Genomic DNA, 22,727 nt, shown 5'->3' on the forward strand with positions numbered 1-22,727 from the left:
CAGCTGTGTGCTTACAGTGACCTACCTTCCTTACCGAAATATTTACATCAGTTTCCGCTACAGTGACAGTTTGATACAAATAAAATTTCACAGGTCGAAATAATTGCGTTACAAATCTGTAGAAACAAAATCCTATAAATATAACAGTGTCCAAAAAATTTTCGGCGGCATTGTGATACATTCACGCATGTACACACATTTCATAACTCTTACAGTACGATTCTTCGTTTCCAACATTCTTTTTGACATATCAGAGTCCCTAACCACTATTCATTACTCCTTACCTTATTCCACATATACATATTCGTCGACACGTCAATCTTGCATCGACACTTCAATATTTCATCATTATAAATACATAGCATAATCAAATTCCTCATATAGCATCAGCTTATTGATCATAAACATACCTCAACAGCAAAATACACATGGTCGTCATAATAATATCATAACACCTCAGTTAAATCTCAAAATCGTCGTAGCTTTCTGCAAAAATTTCAAAACCTAAAAAAATTCTCTGCTCATTTCATAGTGTCATCTACCTCAAACGTACTTTAAAATCAAGATCCCATACCAAATACATCATTCAAAGCTCTCATAGTGTCACAATGGTTCCGAAAAAATATGAACAGCTCACAAAGTACATACAAAATACAGTTTCATAAGTGTGAAGTAATCCAACTGTGTAATTGCATAAACATCTGTCACTGACGTAGTAAAAAATATTTTTGTGTCTCTGTTAAATAATCAGATAGCTGTGTAATTCTGTGTTAGAGAAATATGGTACCGATATGTAACGTTGTATAAGCAAATACCATATTAGCTAGGGCTCCTTGTGCTTGCCAAACACATGGTACACAAAGTAAGCGTGTACCCCCCTGAGGATTAATGTAATTATATCCTCAGGTGTTACAGATTACAGCAATGGAGTGAAATGTATCACGGAAAACTTTCTTTGTAATCCAAAAATCTTGAAAAATAAATGGTTTAAGTACAAAATTACTTACTCAAATGCGTGTCCTGTAGCGTTAAATGTGCGTCTTGCTGTAAGATAATTTTGTGGAAGTGTCGTAGTTAACGTCCTCTGCAAGCAAAGTTCTGTTGAAGTCAGTGTACTTACCTCATCATAAACGAAAGCGAAATGCTTTGCGTATAGATATCGTCGTTATTACGTACCTTACCGTGATCAAGAAAGTACTATAATGTAACGTACTGTTGTGCTACGGAAAAGGCTGTCTCATTATAGCTATACCACAAAAGTTACTACTAAAACATGTTTTACTTTCCAGAATAATAGAGGAAAACTGTGCAGATATAAAACAATGTAAATTGTCACTCATTAGTAGCATCATGATAAAATCGTGTAGCTGTCACATAAACTAACCACTGTGTCATCTGGTATCTCACAGAAAGTACTTTAAATCCAGAATGTATTTTCAAGTAAACCAAAATGTTGCATTAAAATCTCATTAGCAGTGCTGGTATATGTTCTAAGTATGTGAGCCTTATAGTCGTTACGTGATCGTGCAACTAACAAGCAAGAGTGTACAAATAACAACACTGTGTCATCTGTTCACTATAACAATGCATTCGTAATTTCTGTTTAAATAAGTTCTCTTGGTTCTTGACTGGATTTTTAACTTCAAACATTGTTGCATGTTAACAGATTCTAAGTCTGACAAAGCATACTAGTAATGTAAAGTGAAAAATTTTATAGCAAAGACTAAGTTAAAAAGAACAGATTACCTCTCAATAAACGGTTTTACATGTGAAATGTGGTGCAATCCTTTACTCTTCCTAGTACGCAGAGTTTCAGTTTGAATGCAATTATCATGTGGTATACGTTGGTAAGGAATACTGGAATTTTTCTCAAGGTTAGCTTATGTTATTTTTCTCAAGCCCAGCCGATGCACGTGGCTGCCTGCGGTGCGAGTCATTGTCTGTTTCTTTGTTGGCGCACGTCGTTATTGGGATTTGGAGATCTAACTTATACACATTCACCTTGTTGAGAGGGCCCTGTCCTATTTGAATCCCACCAGTTCTGATGAAATTCAGGTCTGTCGTTACGATTATATCGTCTGTCGTCATGTCGGTAGATTCCATAGTTTCTTTCTTGTCGGTCACGTGGTGGAGAATTTCTCCCTGAATCGTAACTGCGCGCTGGACCGTTACGTCTAAAGTTATTCTGTCTCCCTTGATAATAATTATTTTGGTTCCCATATTGTCTGTTTCTCTCATTGTCTCTGTGATAGTCACTACCTTTCCCTGTAATTATTACTACTCTGCCAACGGTTGTCATACGGGTGGTGTCTGTTTTGGTCACGATTTGTGTTGTGAGAATAGTCTTGTCGTGTCCAGTTATTATTTCTTTCATCGCGGAATTGCGACGGATGTGACCTGTAATTGTTGTGTTCCTGTTTTCGCGTTCCGCGATTGTCAGTGTCAATTTCTAATTCATGTAACAGTCCCTGAAAAGCTTCAATGTCGTCTTTGCAACGTCCTGCCAAAATAATATGTCGTAAATGTTCAGGTAATTTGATTAAGCAAATGCGGATGAGTTCTGAGGGGCTGTATGGGTTTGACAGGTACTGATTCTTGCGCAACATGTCTTCAAAATATTTCACAAGACTGGAAAATTCAGATTGTTCCAAATGTTTCATCATTATGATGCTATCTTTTACTCGGTCTTATGTAGCTTGAGACCAATATGCTGAGAGGAAGGCATGATAAAATTCTCCTTCACTGTGGCAATCGTGAATGACCGATCGCATTCTTACAGCTGGTTCATTCTCTAGCCACACATAAATTCTAATCTGTGCTCGAATGACCAGTTGGGAGGAAAACAATGAGAGAATTGAAGAAGCCACGCTTGTGGATGAATGTTGTTGCCGGAATTCTTAAATGTTTTGAATTTACGTGTAGTAATAAACAGATTATAGTCAAAATCATCGTGTCGGCGAGTTGCATGTCAGTTATTGTTACGTCGTTTCGGCGGTTCCATCTCAAAATTCGGTGTACCTTGCCAATTTCTTTCATAATTTCCGAAGTGCCCTGTGTTATTATTTTGTGGCTGTTCCGTATTTCTATGTCCCTCTTCCCATATTGGAGCGTGAGTGTTCTCTGAAATACGTAATTCTTGTATTACCTGTGTCAGCTGATCTTGTACTTCCCGGATTTCTCTTTGGCGTTGCGTATTAATTTGATTCTGATTTTGTTTGAATTTCCTAATTTGTTCACACTCTTCTGTGTCATTAAAGACTACCGGTTTTGTGTCATTCAGATTATCATCTACCTTCGTAGATAAATTATTTAGCTGATCCGAAAGTTCAACTGCTTTCTCTGATAATGAACTAATTTCCTCCATGTGTCTTTCTGAACCAATTTTCAGAGTATCTACTGTGTCCTTTAAGTTTTCCTGGGTTTTTGCAAGTTGCGTAACCGAATCGGTAGATGCAACTGAGTCAGTTTTAGCTTGCAAGGTCTCATGATTTTCATGAACAATAGTTTGCAGTTCTTTTATGGCTGCTTCGTGATTCTGTAATGCATTTTCATGCCGCGAAAAAATAGGTTGAAAATGCTTACAAATTTGTGTTTTTACGTCATTACAGACTTTCTGACATTTCGATTCAATGTTATGTAACTCAGTAGTTAAATCTTCACGTGTTTGTTCAAGCGTGGTGTCTAACTTCCGAGGATTTTGTTCCATTGTGTCTAACTTTTGAAGCTTTTGCTGTGTTTGTCTCTGATTTTGTTCCATTGTGTCTAACTTTTGTAACTTTTGCTGTGTTTGTCTCTGATTTTGTTCCATTTGTTGCATTGATTGCAATAATAATGTATTAGTGTCTGGAATCTGTTTCTCTATGCTTTTTGACAGTGCATTTTGACCGGCAACATTCACATTTTGACAAGCAGAAAATGTGTCTTGACTCATTGGAGAAAACGGTGAGGACCTAAAACCTTAGTCTACAGTATTTACAATATTGTGTTCTGTCGTTTCGGATTCCTGAGGCGAGCTGTTGCTGGCCGAACGATCGATAATGCTTCCCTGTTCACTACTTGTATCATTGTCTACACCATTATTTGCCACCCGCTCCATTTCCCTATGCACAATTACCAAATTACTACTTTGAATGTCTGTTAATTCATTACACAGTGGTGCTGATAAGCTACGCTCGTCGTCACTGTTATTTCTCAGTTTACTTTGGAGCCTAGTGTTACGTTTTTCACACGCCAATATTGACACAATGTTTCACACGATAACACAGAAAAGCAAAATTTGAAGAGCAAAAATAAGAGAACACATTAACATAGCACTGAAAACAATATCTAGTTAATTGCAAGGCGGCTGCGAAATACTTGGTGCAAATCTACATGCATGCCACAACTGTTTTACTGTACAACAATGAAAGACTGCAACTACAAAGGAAATTCTCTCTACAATTACGCACTAGCAATAAACAAAGGCTACACTAATTACACGAACTACAAGAAAAAATCAGAAGATTCCAGTGAGGTATCCTCGGCTAAGGGTCGACATATGAAACGTCCCCTTAGAACAATTATACATGACTGTGCTTAAACTGACACACAATATTTTTTTTAGCGCAACGCAATCCGACTTTCAATAATCCCTACAAGCGAATGGCCCTGACTAAATTAACCTATACGTTTCGCAAATCACTTACCTCACAAAATTCTTCATTACTCGAACTACTGCAATTCAGCGAGCGCCACTACTGCCAGCTTAATAGTGTTCAAAAGTCATAATATATATAGCAGTTCATGATATCCATTCTTACAAATGTACTGTTTCTGATGGACACACGTCCAGATCATCCGCTCTCAAAAATCCGCCATCTCACTTCCCCACATCCACCACTGCTGGCGGCTCACCTCCAACTGCGCAACGCTACGCGCTGTTAACATTCAGCTGCCCAACACTACAATGGCAGACAACAATGCAAACTAGCCACAGACTGCACACAGCGCAGCCAGTGATTTTCATAAGAGAGCGCTACGTGGCGGCGGCGTTACCAATATAAGAACCTAAACAGCCTACTTACACAACTTCCTGGTGACTGGGTTGAGATGTCGTGTTACCGTGAGTTATTAACCACTGGCATCATACCACAGACTAAAGCAGCCTCTGTGCTGTGGATTTGGAGTCAACTGAAACTTTCAGTGGCTTTATGTGGTACTCAGGGGTGTGTCTAGCTTCTGCTTTTGGCGGTCAGACCGACTCCAACGTTTCCGTAGACGATATGACGGAAAGTCACCGGCAACAGCTATTTTCGAAACCCATAACTCTCCAATTCCAAGAATCATGATGCGGGAAGCTACTGAATATGACAGCAACACTGATTTGCTAATGTTTGAAGACAAACTGGATTGGATTGTTTGGGGGAAGAGACCAAACAGCAAGGTCATCGGTTTAATCGGATTACGGAAGGACAAGGAAGGAAGTTGGCCGTGCCCTATCAAAGGAACCATCCCGGCATTTTCCCGGAGCGATTTAGGGAAATCACCGAAAACCAAAATCAGGATGGCCGGAGGAGGGATTGAACCGTCGTCCTCCCGAATGCGAGTCCAGTGTACTAAACACTGCGCCACTTTCCTTTTCCGTCAGTGTATTTTGATCACGCAACTGCCGAGAAGTATTTCAGTTACGCCGTTGTTCATGTCAATGGGTACTTAGAACTTGGGGGAATTCTGTATCGGACACACCGAACGATCAGTCAAAGACTGTTGCCTCAGCTACTACAAGTCACCAAGAGTAAACAGGACTAATTGCTCTTATTTGTACTTCACTCTCTTGCCACTTAAATCAGTTCGACAAGTGCACAGCGTTGTTCAAAGCATAAGATCTACGCTACGGTTACGAAATTAAAAGTAAATCCTCTGATACATTAGAGCACAGTGTAGTTACTATCATTTAACGCAGACTGCGTGGTTAACGGTGGTGTTGTATATATATTTTATGAAATAGATCACGTGAACATAATCCTTGTTTCTTTCATATCAACAGTTTTTCATATTTTCGTAAAAAGATGACCATTGGTTCTCGAAACCTGGTTGACATAGAATCTGAAACCTCAAACTGGATGAACTGTGCACATAATGCTTGTAAGTAGGCTGTTTAGGTTTTTATGTTGGTGACGCAACGTAGCGCTCTGTATTAAAATCACTGACTGCGCTGTGTGCAGTCTGTGGCTGGTCGGACATTGTTGGACTATTTGCTAGTGTAGTGTTGGGTTGTTGGATGTGAACAGCCCGTAGTGTTGGGCAGTTGGAGGTGAGCCACCAGCAGTGGTGGATGTGGGGAGAGAGATGCCATAGTTTTGAGATGTTAATATGAGCGGACGATCTGGACGCGTGTCTGTCAGAAAAATGAAATTAGTCAAAATAGATGTCGAGTATATATTTTAAGGTAAATACATTGTTTGTTCTCTTTCAAAATCTATGCCTATCAGTGGTCAGTTATTTAGCTCGCAGTATTGGCGCTCTCTGTATTGCAGTAGTTCGAGTAACGAAGATTTTGGTGAGGTAAGTGATTCATGAAGGATAGGTTACTGTTAGTCAGGGCTATTCTTTTGCAGGGATTATTAAAAGTCAGATTCCGTTGCGCTAAAATACTGTGTGTCAGTTTAGAAATGATCAGAATAAGTAAAGAGAAAAACTGTCTGAGTACGTTCAGTTTTACTCAGCTGTTTCTGTATCAAATAACTCAGAAGTTTACCAGCACAGTCTTTCTTCACATTCAAAGGGGAAGTTTCATGCGCTAATGAAACTCCGGTGTGACTTGGGAAGTGGCAAAATCCTGAAAGAACCGATGGCTGAGTTTATTAATGAAGCAGTCAGTTACGACACTGAAATTGGTTAATGCGCTAATGGTTCCTTCATGATACTGCAGTCGGTGCTTGCGATATGCTTTCATATCTAATAACCCTGCTGTTATCGGTATGCCGCACACGGAATTTTTTCTCTTCTTCTGTGCAAAGACACAAAACGGAAACTAAATCGAAAGAGGATAAGATTGCGATTAGGTTATAACAGATTTCAAATTTCTGTTGCACTCAAGAGATATTACTATAGCTGTATATACAGATAAACCGCGACTATTACTGTGGTTCACGGCTTTTTAAATATCTAGAGCAGTGGTTGCCAGACATTTTAGTTCAAGAGCCGAAACTGACACTGTGGGTCGGCATCTCGGGCCGCATGTTATCGAACCTATTCTTAAGTGGTAACCTACATAAATTAGTATGTTATGAGCCACCAATAGACTATCTATAGTAAGGGCGCGTTAAGTTGGCTGTCGGCCAGTCGATACCATTTGGAACACTTAAAGTCGACTGTTTCCTGTTCCAGACTGCTGCCAACCTCATCTACCCCAAAGCTGGGGCAATGTAATTGCCAAAAGGCAAATGCTGTGTGGCTGTATCAGCGAATAATTAATAGATTAATAATTGTAATTGTGGTTATATTTAAACGCATTATGCAGTACTATACACTATCATGTATGTTTACTAGATGATTGTTTGTAATTTTTCGTCTAATCGTTTCATTGCATTATAACAGCCTTAATTTTATTTCACATTCGCCGCTACAAATATGAAACGCATTTGAAGATGACCGTCTCTATATTGTGTAACTAGGAAGCCATGTTACTTCCGCATCAAAAGTTATACCATGACAGCTGCCCGGTGTGAGTCACGAACGCCCTGAGTTGTCAGTACTGGAAGACGAACAATAAAACGCTCCCCTCTCACATCCTCTAATACTGCAGTGGCCGCGCTATCTACACCTTTACCCCTGATGTAAGCAGCCGACTTTACCTAGCCCACTAGCGCCGAATTCACCAACGTCAGTTAAAATCATGCACATTGGAAAACATTACTGTCTTTGAAATTGTTTTTTGTTGTTACTGCGGAAAACTACACTCTTCAGAACCTCTCAACGGTTTTAGATTCGGCTGTTAATTGCTAGATCTACATATTGAAAAGTGGATGCATATATGTATAAATGTGTGTATGTATGTGTGTACGTGCGTACATATGTATGCTTCACATCTCCTTCAAAATCACTGGGCCAGTTTCATTTAAACTTGATACACATATTACTCACTGTCTCAAAACAACCGCTGTGGGCGTAAGAAGAAGTGAAAAAGAAGCATAGCGCACAATGTGCAAGTGCCAGGCTACTTTCTTCCAGTATATGAGAAGGACGTGACATAGCGAGTTGCAACAAACTTTACACATAATTTCAAACTTTTTTGCTCTGACTGATTTGATGCGGCCCGCCACGAATGTCTCTCTTCAACTCAGAGTAGCACTTGCACCCTATGTCCTCAATTATTAGTTGGATATATTAAAAACTCTGTCTTCCCCACAGTTTTGGGCCTCTACAGCTCCATCTAGTTTCATAGAGGTTATTCCCTGATGTTGTAACACGTGTCTGATAATTCTCTCCCTTCTTCTTGTAATTGTTTTTCTTCGCTAATTCTGCGGTGAACTTCCTCTTATCAGTGCTCTTAGCTTTCACCATTCTTCTGTAGCACCACATCTCATACGCTTCGATTCACCTCTGTTCCGGTTTTCACACTGTCGACGATTCACTAACATACAACGCTGTGCTCCAAACTTCTTCTTAAAATTTAGGCCAATGTTTGGTACCAGTAGACTTATCTTGGCCAGAATAGCCCTTCTTGCCCGTGCTACATTGCGTTTTATGTTCTACTTGCGTTTACGAGACTTTTTCCCGCTTATACTCGCCACAAAATGATTAGAGCAACAAAGTTTATCGGTTATTATATTTCCGCTGTTCATGCAGTAAAACTGCAGAATTAGACATGACCTTTTAATTTAATGCTTCTTCACTTCAAACTCTGCTCTCAACACATTTCGCAGACAATATACACATCTACCACTGGATGTAGCTGCGAAATTACATAATTGTACAATAAATAGTTCAAGAGATATATGACTTCATAAACATTGAGCTTCCTAAAAACGAAACTTCAGGACGCAATTCGCTGGCGGTACAAGTGCAAAATGTGTATAAATATGAGTGAGGTACGTTAAATAAATGTGGCATGTGCAAACGTGGGCAAAAGTAGGGGTAAATTGCTCCTCCCGAGCCCTGGATCGATTTCAACTAACTTTGGTACACATGTTAGTTACGATCTGGAAAGAAATACCATGGGATGAGAAGAAGCAACGTTGTGTTGGCGTGGGGGGATAACGTGGAGAGAGAAGGGGGAGGAGGAGACGGCGAGACAGAGAGGGGGTAGGAGAAAATGGACACAGAAAGGGGATGGAAGGAGACGGAGGCAAATAGGGGGTGGAAGGAGATGGACGGAGAGAAGAGAGGGGAGAATATGGACAGAGTAGGAAAGGAGGAGGAGATGGATAGGGAGAGTGGCGAGGAAGAGATGGACGGAGATGTAGGGAGGAGGAAATGGATGGAGAAAGGGAAGAGAAGTAGATGGAAAGAGAGAGGGGAGTGGAGGTGATGGACAGCGAGAGGGGTGAGGGTGACAGGATGAAATGGGCAAAGGGGGAAGTAACAGATAGATAGTCGGAAAAGAAGCATATAGGCAAAAGGGGAAGAAGCTTATAGAGGTTCAAAATGGTTCAAATGGCTCTGAGCACCATGGGACTCAACATCTTAGGTCATAAGTCCCCTAGAACTTAGAACTACTTAAACCTAACTAACCTAAGGACATCACACACACCCATGCCCGAGGCAGGATTCGAACCTGCGACCGTAGCGGTCCCGCGGTTCCGGACTGCAGCGCCTAGAACCGCACAGCCACAACCGGCCGGCAAGCTTATAGAGGTAGAGGGGAGGAACAGATGGACAGAGACAGAGGCAGAAGCAAATTGACAGAGAGGGAAGGAGCAGACAGGCAGAGGCAGAGGAAAAGATGGACAGAGAGGGGGAGAGAGAGGGCAGATTAAAAGAAAATTGGAATATATCCATTACCGGGCAGTGCCGGGATATCAACTAGTATTACACTCCAAGACAAAAAGAAAGACAGAGAGCAAGAGCTTCACAAACAGCAAGTCAATAACGCAAGGCAATAATACGCAGCGTAGTTTATCGTCGACGAATCGCTGTGCTGTAAGGGTTCTGCGGAAGGCAACCAAAGGGGTCATGCTCTGAAATGAAATGGCACGCCAAACAGTCTGGAAAGCAGCATATAGACAGAAGGAGAAGGAGAATATAGACACAGAGGTTTTCAGACCGTAAAGCGGGCGATATTCAGTTTGATATCCCACTACAGTCCGGGAAGTCTCCAGACACGTCTTCGCTGGTCATCGGGGTTGAGTGCGATGCGAGACCCATTACTGAAGACAGTTCTACTCCAGTACGTGAAATTCCAGGCCGAAGACGAGTTTGGAGACGCTGCAGACAGCGGTGGGACTCCAACCTGACTGTGGCGCGCCTTACGGCCCGACAATCAGGATGGATGGCCTGGAGTGCCATTTCATTTCACTGCGGGACCCATTTGGTTGTTATCCTCGGCAGCTTTACACCAAAGCGGTACGTCGACGATATTCTACGTCCAGACTTATTGCCCTTCATGGGAAGCCATCGTGGACTTACGTTTTAGCAATATAATGCCCGTCGAAACAAGGCGAGCATTTGTACTACTTGTCTTTGTGCTTGCTAAACACTACCTCGGCCAGCTGGCCAGCAATGTCACCGGCTCTCTCCTTGACAACATCTGGAGCATTAATTGCAGGGCCCCATCTGTCATCTCGGGATTTCGACGATCTAATGCGTAGCTGGACAGAATTTGGAACGATATCCCTCAGTAGGATATCTAATAACTCTATAAATCAGTGCCAAGTCGAATAACTGCTTGCATAAGGGCCAGAGGTGGACCAACGCGTTATTGATTTACTCAATATGTGAGGTCTCTTCTGCTTGAATAAATAGGTCATTTTTTCTGAAACTGCCAAGATTTTGTTTGTTTGTACATGTGCATCACATCTACCGATATGCATCCCACTCCATTAATTCTCTAGCGGTTAGCCCTGTTTCCTATATTTTGTAAAATTCGGCTAGGAACAACCGAACATCAGGCTGCAGAAATGCTTGATTCAGGCAGCACGCAGCCGGGCTCCTGTAGTTTGACCACCACTGATCTAGACTGTACTGTTATATATATTTCCTATACTTTTACAGCTTTACGCAGTATTAAATATTTCTAATTTAAGTGAAATTTGATGTGTAAATACCTTCCGAAAGTAAAACTAATGTCTCTGTACGCAGGTACGTGTTGACGAATATGGTGGCCTTTGCTGACCTGGTTACTCACAAGCAGAATTGCGGTATTGTGATCTTTCAGTATACCATGAGCGATTTTATGCATTTTTATTGACTTTCTGTTGTGAGTTTTTTATGTCACCCAGTAATTCTGTACATTGTTTTCTTGTATGTTAGCATTCAACCACCTGTACGGGAAAGAGCCCTTCAAACTTCAAAGTGTAGCTGGAACTGAAATTTAGTTATGCGCCTTGTCACGCAGGAATCAATTGCTGTACACTATGTACAGTACTAATCGAAAATTAAAGAAATCGTGGAACTGTGACTGAGATTCGCCCTCAGCACAAATATTATTGTTCATAATAACTCGAGAAAACCAGCTTGGACAACAGCTCTGGGGAAGACACTTGATTTGGTGACGTGGTGTTAGAGCGCCAAACACGCGCATGATGGAAGGGTTGTCCTCAGTCTTGGTACGTCCAAAAACAGAGCTTCACAACAAATGTGATCCCTGAGTAGACAGTGAGCGCAGGTCTTCGAGTAGGGAGCAATGTACCTCTCCGTGGTCACAGGAAACTTACTGGGGATGCGTGTGGAGGCTTGTGTAAACGTGCAGATCGATCCCGAGGAAGATGGTGGGAGAAATCCAGAATGTCTTTTTATTCCCGGTCGCATTGCACATCATTTACTTCAAGCTGCAGTATTCCATACTGGAAAGTTTTGGATTTTTCCATTCAACTGCGTTACAAACCCTTATTCACAGGTATATCTCGTCAACATGGGTGGTACTCCGTCTGTAGGCACACAAATTATTAAATTCCAGGACAAATCCTAATTTTCGACACTTTTTCCAACGCTGCTGAGAATGTCACAACCTGCTGTGTGCCTGCGATATCTACACTTCCACAGAGACCCTAAAGAATATGCCACTAACTCTTAGAAACATATTACTATCTTAATCTGAGTGTTATCTGACATAACCTTTGTGGGACGCATGATCGTCATATTTGATAGTGACACCACGCGAAACCTTGCTACTTTACGTGGATATAAATGTTCAGCTGCAACTACCAAATGATCTTCTATTAAATCACCATCCGCGAAATGGAGCAAGGATTTTGCTAAATGTAGTGCAGTTTTGTATCTCACCTGAATGGTAGACCCACTTGATTTTTGTTCCTGCTCTGCTTCCTCTTCATAGGGCTTCTTTTAAGTTTTAAAGCTTGTTATACACGTCCAGGTCCATCACTTTTTCCGTTTCCATGTTCTTATACGTGCTTAGACATGCACTGGCTTTGAAAATTAACCTTACTGATACTACTACGGTACACTTAACATTTTTGGAACCGATATTTTTGTGTAAAAAGATAGGATCGCTCGCACTGAGAACTGAAATGCGAAGGCAGTCAATGTTACAGAATGCTGATAGCCCATCGCTGCAAGTAGGTGGCGCCGCTGTCAAAGCTGACCCTCCTATGTTTCACAATTTGCGCTTCGTTTGTGTTGTGGCGACCACAGTGTGCACGCGCATTTCCCTTACCACCACACCGCAACTGCTCTGCTTGCGGGTGAGACCTTGATGATGGTCCCGGCGGAGGTTTGAGGCCTCCCTCGGGCGTGGTTATGTGTGTTTGTCCTTAGGATAATTTAGGTTAAGTAGTGTGTAAGCTTAGGGACTGATGACCTTAGCAGTTAAGTCCATAAGATTTCACACAGATTTGAACATTTGAATAGACCTTGATGAGGCGCCAGTCCACGCGCTGCAAAACTAGCGTTTTGTTAAGCCGTATCCTAAAGCGTAGAAAGGCCTGTCAGTATCCAGTGAGAAAGAGAATGCTTGGGACGGGTGATATAACACCAGTTTTCTGACAGGCAGCTAGGCTGACTTTCCGCAATTGACCTTTGGCTATTATTCCAGGCAACTAAGACCAAAAACGGTCGATCGGGAGAAAATTGGTGAATTCGGAAATTTTTGCACATTGTCAGAAGCCAGTATCATGAACAACATACTAAAAGTCATGGTGGTGGTTGAGCGTGGGAGTTGGGGGCGAATTAAATATCAGTTTTTTTACATCTTTCTCAAATGACACGAAACCCTCAGCCTCTATCAAAAATATTTCCCATCACAAATTTAAACGGCATTAAATTTACTATAAAAGATGTCCTATTCACTTTCTTTCTATGACGAAAATAGTTTCCGCATTGCAGGGCATGGATTTATCGCAGCTTAGTAGAAATAATACGATACAATCGTGCAGTGCCTGTGTTATTCCGAATTACGATAAAATATTCCTTAGGACATGCATGCATGCAATATCGTATTTATCCGCCGACATCCGGCAAGCGAATTTCAAGTAAAATGTCTCCCCTGTACGGGAATATACATAATGGATGTTCGAGTACAAATTGCAGACACATGGTTGATGACATATGGAAGTTTGGATCTGGTGGCGAGTCACGCTCAGATAGCCAAAGGCTAAGGCGAACGCTCGCGATAAGCGGAAAATCCGAATTCGAGTCCCGGTCTGGCACAGATTTTCATTGTCGTAATTCCATTATGCAACTAGTGATTGTTCATATTCGCAGTTGCCAATTCATCTCATGTATTAGAAATAATGTTTTAATTGTATAAATTTAATGTTTATCCTCAATTAAATATGTTAAGACCAAGTACTACGTATATGTACAACATCTAAGAGCAGTAAAAGCTGTATTAAGCGATAAAGTGTGTTCTGTGGATGTGGTACGCGGCGTTGGAATGGTTGGCAGGACGGTGGAAGATGGTAGGGGGGGAGAGGGGGGGGGAGGCGGAGGTTGAGTGTAAAAGAGCGTGATGGAAGGCAGGTCGCCGGAATGTTGGCACACAGTTCCTTCATTTATGCGTCTGCAAAGTGAAGAGCGAGCAGGCGAATCACCACTCTTTCTACCCTACTTCGTCGCAGAAAACAACTAAAGGGTGTTACACATTTATACCGACCCTTTCGCAGTGTCTTATAAATCTCTGGAGCCGCAGTGCGCAGACACGCCTGGACGATGATATTTTTTCCCACAAAATGCGTCAGCACTACACGTAATATAGGTATTATTTACTAATGACACCACGCATACAAACAGAATCTACGTAAATCTCTGCACACCATCTTATATTCCTAGACGAAAATTGATACATAGTCACTCTGGGCGACAGTTAACGCATTCTCCTCGAAAAGACCTCTTCCCCCACCACGACAGCTGCCCGCTCTTCAGGTTATACACAGACTAATGCACTTAATCCTCCACAGCGTTTCCTGTTCAGTTCTCGAAAGGGAGTGGACGTTATAACTTCACTGTGCAGCAACCACCATCTGCTCATCCCTAAAAGAATTTAGCGCAATGACTTTTTCAAGTGGGATGTAGCATACTGATCTCCATTATAAGGCAAAATAGGGATGGCCGAGACCGAACAAAGATTTATGATTGGTTCAATGACCATCTTCCTTTCCCTTTTCACTGATGTCTCTGTCGACAGGGATTATGGGAAACTCAAAAATAAATTGTCACCAAGCCCTAGAAATTGGTACCAGAGCCATGCGAAGTTATATTGGTTCTAATTTTGGTGAGATTAAGTCGTATCGTCTTTGGCTAGTGTGAATAACGCAGTAAAAGCGAACGGTGAAACAATGACTGTAATGCCTCTTACAGTTTTCCAAAGGGGAACCATTGCATAAAAGTGATTAAAGTGTTGCTATACTTAATCAATATGTGCTGTATTTATTTGGAGTAAAAGCAGTAGAATCAAGTAGACAGATCTGATGGCAAACAACGATGTACTGAGAAAAGTAGGAGAGCAGAAAACTGTACTGAATACAGTTCTTCAGAAGAAAGCCAATTGGATCGGACACAAATACGTCATCGAAGGGAAGAACACAGGAACTGCAAGACGACGAAGAAAAAGAATTAAATACCGGGATCGCACGAAAGATGGAAGTAGATACAGCAGACGGATGGAAGAAGCTGAAGACAAGGAACGGTGGCGTAAAAAATTCTCCGTACGGTGACACCGACATTACAATAGGCAGAATACTCCATAATAATTCTATGTATTATCCTTGGCTCTCTTTATTAAAGGGAGATTGAGGAAAGGAAAGAAATCTTCTCTCTATGATGCTTTTCCAGAGAACAGATATTCGACTCGTGATACAAATACGAGCATCAATGCAGTAGACGGAGGCTTCCTTCTCCAATGCGTGAAATGGAATGTGGGCACAAAGAGTTACATACTCTGCACTCAGTACATAGTCTATGTACGCAAACATTATGATCAAAATAGTACGGCGGTTTTCGATGGTTATGGTGATATCAACGGTACAAAACAGACAGAGCAGAAGAGAAGGGTGTACAGAACAACTTCAGCTGACATAAATTTTCATGAAAGCATCACCAATCACTGTTCAACAGCAGCATTTTCTTGCAAACGAAAAGAACAAATCCAGGCTTATAAAGCTCCTCAGTGACAAAATGACAGCAAGGGGAGTAGAAATAATACTTACACCGTAGGGGAAGAGGTCGATTTGATAGTTTTACTCATTGCTTTTTCACGGCCAGTCATTAACGTATACTTCATGAAACCTGGGAGCGGCAAGACATCAAATTGTTCTCAACAAACAAACTCCTACAGCTTCCTTTAGTTGAAACTATCCTCTTTCTCAATACCTTTGGCGGATATGAGACAACGTCCGCCATTTACAGCAAAACAAAGGAGGAATGCTTATCCTTTTCAGCATTATTCATAAGCAAATGAAGACAATATCCGACATTTTCCCTAACCCCTCAGCACCAGCAGAGGTCATCTTGGCTGGTGAGATGATGTTCCTAGAAATGCACCAAGCGACTGATTATCACCAAGATCTAAATAAACTGCGGTAGCGCCATTCTTGAAAGCAACAACGAAGCCAGAACCAGAGCTCGCGTCACTGCCACCAACCACACGGCGTTGCGCGCTAGCACACTTTATTTACAGATGGTTCAGATGGCTCTAAGCACTATGGAACTTAACGTCTGAGGTCATCAGACCCCTAGACTTAGAACTACTTAAACCTGACTAACCTAAGGACATCACACACATCCATGCCGGATGCAGAATTCGAACCTGCGACCGTAAGCAGCCGCGTGGTTCCGGACTGAAGCGCCTAGAACCGATCGACCACAGCGGCCGGCTTTATTTACAGGTATATTAATTTTATGAACTTTTTGCTTTTATATAAATCTTTTTACAACGCCATATCTTGTTACTTACAGATATTTGATTACTTACTTAAAGTTACTACAATGTGGCTCAACAACTCCCTACCGCGGACCGAGTATAGGTGGTACGGAGGAGATGTTGAATAACACAACCCAGTGTCAACCATAGATCCAGTATCACCTGAAGCTGTACTGAAAAACATCTTTTACCTATCTTCTGCTCGCTTTGACGGACGACGTGGATGCCGAAAAGCCGGGATTCCATGCACCGTGGTATGCTAGACTTGCTGTGGTTTGTGTGCAAATAGTGCACCGTTACTCGATCTGAAAGATGATGACTATGATGCTACAATTATTCATTTCTGAAATGTACATATAGAAGACAGGACGTTATTTTGCTATAAGTAGTGCAGATTTTCTTCTGTTTATAAGTTCAGTTGACATTAAACTTTGATTTTATACCACTACAGCACCGTTTTTAGTAATCTACAGTTTTCCTTTCCCTGCAATACAGAAACTATTAATCCTAGAGAAAAAATGAATAGGATCTTCTATGTAGTAAATTCGATTTCATTAAATTTTTTACTGGTGTGTGCTTTCGCTAGTGACCGCGGTTTCCGAATTATTCGAAACAAATATAAAAAGTAACCTTTAAAGGCCACCCTCAGCCTAACGCTCATTCCCCAACTATGAGGATTGATAGTACGTTGTTCATGACATTCAGTCCCAGGATTGGGCAAAAATTTGCGACTACACGATTTTTCCCCCTAATTTTCCTTCTTTGACTAGACTATATTGGAGGTGGATAAAAACAGTTTTTAATATTGCTTATTTTTCTGTGGCCATACGTTCCCACTGAGGTTGACCTTGGAGCAGAAAGTAATTAATAGGGAAGAACAAGCTCATTTCACTTTGTCGACCTCTACTGCACCACGGTTGACATGTATCGAGTAGCGCTGGAGGAAACGCAATGCTCCATTGAGAAGTGGTAGTCCCTTTTATTGTAACACAACAATGCCCATAACGTGCTTGCCAAAGGAATAAGGGTAAGCTATATCATACCACTAACTTCCGTATCTTTCTTACAAATAAAAACAGAACGAAAGAGTGCAACATTGGTCATAGACAGTTACTTCAATTGCATTGTTTTCCTGTGATATTTTATTAGAAATATATTATTATTATTATTGTTTTCAGTAACAAATACCATCAAGAGGACCAACAACATTAATAATTATTGTTACTATTCGTTTCCAGAAATAAGTAGCTTCGAACCAAAGCCACCATGCATTGGTGAGCGAATGCCAAAAGTTGCTGCCACTGAGATTCCCTCAGTTACCGTCAGTGTAATGAACCCATCATTGGAAGCGACCCTCTTTCATTTATAAGCAAAAACTTGTCACATAATCAAAGGGAACTTAATTGGGGTAGGTACAGAACACTGACAAACCATTTCGGCGTCCTCAAACTAAAACAATTGGCGCGCGGCACTACATTCGGAAATTTGCTGCTGGGACTTACACCCGGCTTATGATTTCAAAAGAAGGAAGATAAAGATCTAAAATCTCATCAAAGAAGATCTCATTACAGACGGAGCAAAAGCTCGGGCACGGATAATGAAGAAAATCTGCTGTATTCCTTCACATCTTAATTGATTTCGCGAAACGACATAATACGTAAATCACGACAGTTACATGAAGGTTTACTGATTGCTCGCAAAATCTCGTCCACTAATGCCACTCGCGCGACTGGCTGCTTACTTCTTCGGCCATTTCCTTTTGATGGGAAGTGTTTATTGTTTAAGCGTACAGATTTAGACGGTGACGTTACAGTATTGTGATGATTTTAATGTTCTGCAACCTGAATTTAGACATTTGTTTTCGTAGACTGTACTCCTCAGGTTTGATAAATCTTTTGTAACACGTAAAGCTGCTGTATAATTTATTTTTGATCGTACGCCCAGTTTCAGTCAGAGACCATTTCACTGTGCAAAATTTTGTCAGTATCAGACGTTACGTGTACAAAAATCAAAATGTAATGTTTGTAAATAAATGTTCTTATGCAAAGGTAGAGGCATACTGTCAGTTACGAAATTGTGTAATAAGAAAATATTATTTATAAGTGTGATATTTTGACATTTGTTTTATGATGTATGTATAATACCTTCTGTTATATCCTAGCCAGTAATGCCAACCGAGCCCGCTGCCAAAAGGGTGGCAGCATCAAAGTCCGGACGCCGTCCGCATAAGCAGCGCCAGCGATACAGGAAATCGCCGCAAGTCTGCGCGCGCCACCGCTGGCTTCTGGCTTCTTAAGCGCTGGAGTCGCGAGCGCTAGGAGTTCTGTATTCGCCGCTCAGTTATATACTGGCCACCGATTTGTGTACTTGCTAGTCAGTTGTGTGTTCATCGCAGGAGAGTTGTTGTTTGTCGTCAGCCGACGCTGACCTAGCCGCTCCGACTCGAACTAGACAGATTTCTGTAGACACGGAGTTCACTACTGTGTTTCTGTACCTTCGTTAATAAAGATAAGTACCGACTTTTATTTAATCAGAGTGTTTGGGTTTTCATCTTTCTGTTCACTGTTCCAGCGGACCGGTCGGCCCGCTATTAAAAGTGTGGCGGTGACTTCGTAAGCCGTTTCTACAGTGAAGTGTTTGTCGCTACGAACGCCGCCACAAAACCTTCTACTGACAAAAATTTGTGCTGGGAAATGGTCTCGGACGGAAACCGGTCAAACAATTAAAAATTATACTATAGCTTTACGTGTTACAGTATGACATCTCAAAGATTTTGATATTTGTGTACCTGCTATCTACCTTCGTCGCTTGCTCGTATGTTTCAGACAGGAATATGTTTCAACACCGGAGCACACCGAGACATACACTGCTAGCTATTACAACTGCAACAAGGGCACACTGATCGCCAGATGGCACGCCAGTCGTGAGGATGCTCCCCTCAACTACATTCGGTGACCTATGCTTATGAAAAAAGCCATAAATCGCCTTTATGGATGTCAGCTACGCTGGCAGCATCGCAGTATGGACATAGCTCAGTTAGAGGAAAAAATGGTAAAAGTAAAAGGAGGACGGCGGGACGCCCGAAAGCGGGATAGGGGTTGAGAGAGCGCGCATGCTGCAAGGGCCTCCAGCAACAGGCTGGTAAGGCACTTAGGACAACGGCGCCACAGCACCTTTTCTGAGCTAACCTTGAACAGCAAGCCGTGGGAAACATATGAACCCAAAGCCGCTAGCATGTGGCGGGCCATGGACGGTGGAATAAGAAGTGTTTGTGCGATGTGGGGATTGCGTGACGCCAAATATACTACATATTGTGTTCGTTGCACAAACGAAGGACTCGTCAGTGATGATCTAGGAACCCAACACATAGTTGAGGCGTCAGAGTTGACAAACGAGCAACTTTGGTGAAATAACCATAGAAATCAAATTGGAATGTAGGACAAACATATCCGTCAGGACAGTGCGCCGAAATATGGCGATTCTGGGCTATGGCAGCATACGACCGACTCGAGTACGTTTGCTTACAGCACGGCATCTCCTGAGCTTGTGACCATATCGACTAGACCCTAGTCGCCTGGAAAACCGTGGCCTGGTCAGATGAGTCCCGACTTCAGTTGGGAAGGGCTGATGGTAGGGTTCAGGTGCAGAGAAGACTCCACGAAGCCATGGACCCAAGTGGTCAACAACGCACCGGCCCCAATATAGTGTGCGCTCTGTTTGCATAGAATGGTCTTGGACCCCTGGTGCAACTGAACCAATCATTGAATGGAAATTGTTATGTTCGCCCATTTGGAGACCATTTGCAGTCGTTCACGGACTTCATGTTCCCAAACAACGGTGGAATTTTTGTGGATCACAATGCGCCATGTTACCGTGCCACAGTTGTTAGAGATTGGTTTGAAGAACATTCTGAACAATTCGAGCGAATGATTTGGCCACCCAGAACGTCCGAGATTAATCCCATCGAAAATATAAGGCAAATAAACAAAAGGTCAACTCGTGCACAAAATCCTGCACCGTCAGCCCTTTCACTGTCATGGACGGTTATGGAGGCAGTATGGCTCTGTATTTCTACAGAGGACTTCCAGCAACTTGTTTGTCTACTCCATGCCATGTCGAGTTGCTGCACTACGCTGGGCGAAAGGAGGTTAGACCGATATTAGGGGTCATCCCATGACTTTTATCACCTCAGTGTATACCCTAAACATTTATGTGCATACACATTTAGAAGCAGTACAACATTTTAAATAAAATTAAATGAAATGGGTTTGATGTGTTCTACAAATAAAGCTCATTGAATCAGGATAATCCCTTTTATTTGTAAGTTTTATTTTCCCTACCGTTTACACTGATTCGACTGAACTCTTCTCTGTGTGTTGATGATAGTTAGCTGTTTTATTTAAACGAGCATAGATAACCGCCTAAAAAGCTCAACTAAGCCGGCCGGTGTACCAGCCCACGCTCGTTAACCCGTCACACGGATTCGATGAAAGGTGTGGCTCACCTCCCTGTCTCGCAGGCTATAGCGCTGCGCCTTATGGCATCCCGACAGATCTCCCTTTTATTCGTAGCACCAGATTTAAATAGGCCCATTTATAGTTGAAATTAAATCGGAACTGAAATGTCAGCAGTTGCACCCACAACTGTGTTGTAGTTTGTCAACTTGAATGCTGTAGCAGTTATAAATTGTGTGAACAATTTGGCTGGGCGGAGTCGTGCCGCTCCTCTCACAATCCTCTGTCTTTCAAGAGCCGGCCAGAGTGGCCGAGCGGTTCTAGGTGCTACAGTTTGGAACCGCGCGACCGCTACGGTCGCAGGTTCGAATCCTGCCTTGGGCATGGATGTGTGTGATGTCCTTAGGTTAGTTAGGTTTAAGTAGTTCCGCCATTTGAACCAACCATTTTGTCTTTCGAGATCATAGCACTTCACATGTCTCATATACTGATGAACAACAGGCAGAAACTGCTCGTAACAGGGTTCTGGACGTGGTCGTCTATGTGGGTGAATTGAAATAACTTAGAATTTTTCATATAATGGCTTGATTTATGTGTCCATTCCATTCATCTCATGGGAACCTGTAGAAAAATTTCAACATGAATGAATGATCTCTTTGTTTCTGTACGGGAATGGACTAGTCATGAAATGGAAACACATGCCCGTTTACCACCTAAAAAGCGTTGAAATCCTTCGTACGCTACTACAACATATTAAGCGTCTGTGAATGTTTATTGTTAGTTGTAGAAACTAATTCTGTTCGCTGTACCAACAAATAAAAAATCTTTTGGACTGTGGTCTACTGTGCATTCAGGCCATTAGAGTTATCCTCCCCAGTCTTTTCATCTATCATGGTGAACGTAGGCCAGTTCATATCTAACATTGTGACATCTAAATCATACGATTCTTTTTCTTTCCTGGAACACAAACAGCAGAACGATTCAATGACTTAACCAGACGCCTAATTCTTATCGATAACATTATCTAAAATACTCTTTCAGAAAAGAACTAGAAAACAAAACGTTTAGTGTCATACGTTGTCTCCTTGAGAAACTGGCTCACCGGTCTACATTTGCATCTACTGTACATCAACACTCCGCAAGCCAACTTACGATGTGCGATGGTGGGTACTTTGGGTATCAGCGTCACTTCCCCTTTTCCTGTTCCACTCGCGTGTGGTTCGCTGGAAGAAGAATTTCTGGTAAGTCATCGTGTGGGTTAAGATATCTCCAATTTTATCCTCATGGTCTTTTCGTGAGATATGCGCTAGAGGAAGCAATATATTGGTTTACTTCTCTAGGAACGTACTCTCTCGGAACTTTAACAGTTGACCATACCGTGATGCAGAATGCCTCTCTTCGAGCGTCTGCCACTGAAGTTGGCTGAGCATCTCTGTGACACTTTAGTGCTTACTAAACGAACCATAACGAAACATGCTGAGCTAAGGATCTTCTCTACTTCCCCTATCAGTTCCATCAAGTACTGATCCCATAATGACTAGCGATATAAGTAACTGCTTCCAATGATTGTTGTGCAGTTTTGTTCCAAAATGGTTCAAATGGCTCTGAGCACTATGGGATTTAACATCTATGGTCATCAGTCCCCTAGAACTTAGAACTACTTAAACCTAACTAACCTAAGGACATCACACAACACCCAGTCATCACGAGGCAGAGAAATTCCCTGACCCCGGCAGTTTTGTAATCATACAGTAAAG

The sequence above is a fragment of the Schistocerca cancellata genome, chromosome 4 (assembly GCF_023864275.1).
Source record: "Schistocerca cancellata isolate TAMUIC-IGC-003103 chromosome 4, iqSchCanc2.1, whole genome shotgun sequence".
Classification (NCBI taxonomy): Eukaryota; Metazoa; Arthropoda; class Insecta; order Orthoptera; family Acrididae; genus Schistocerca; species Schistocerca cancellata.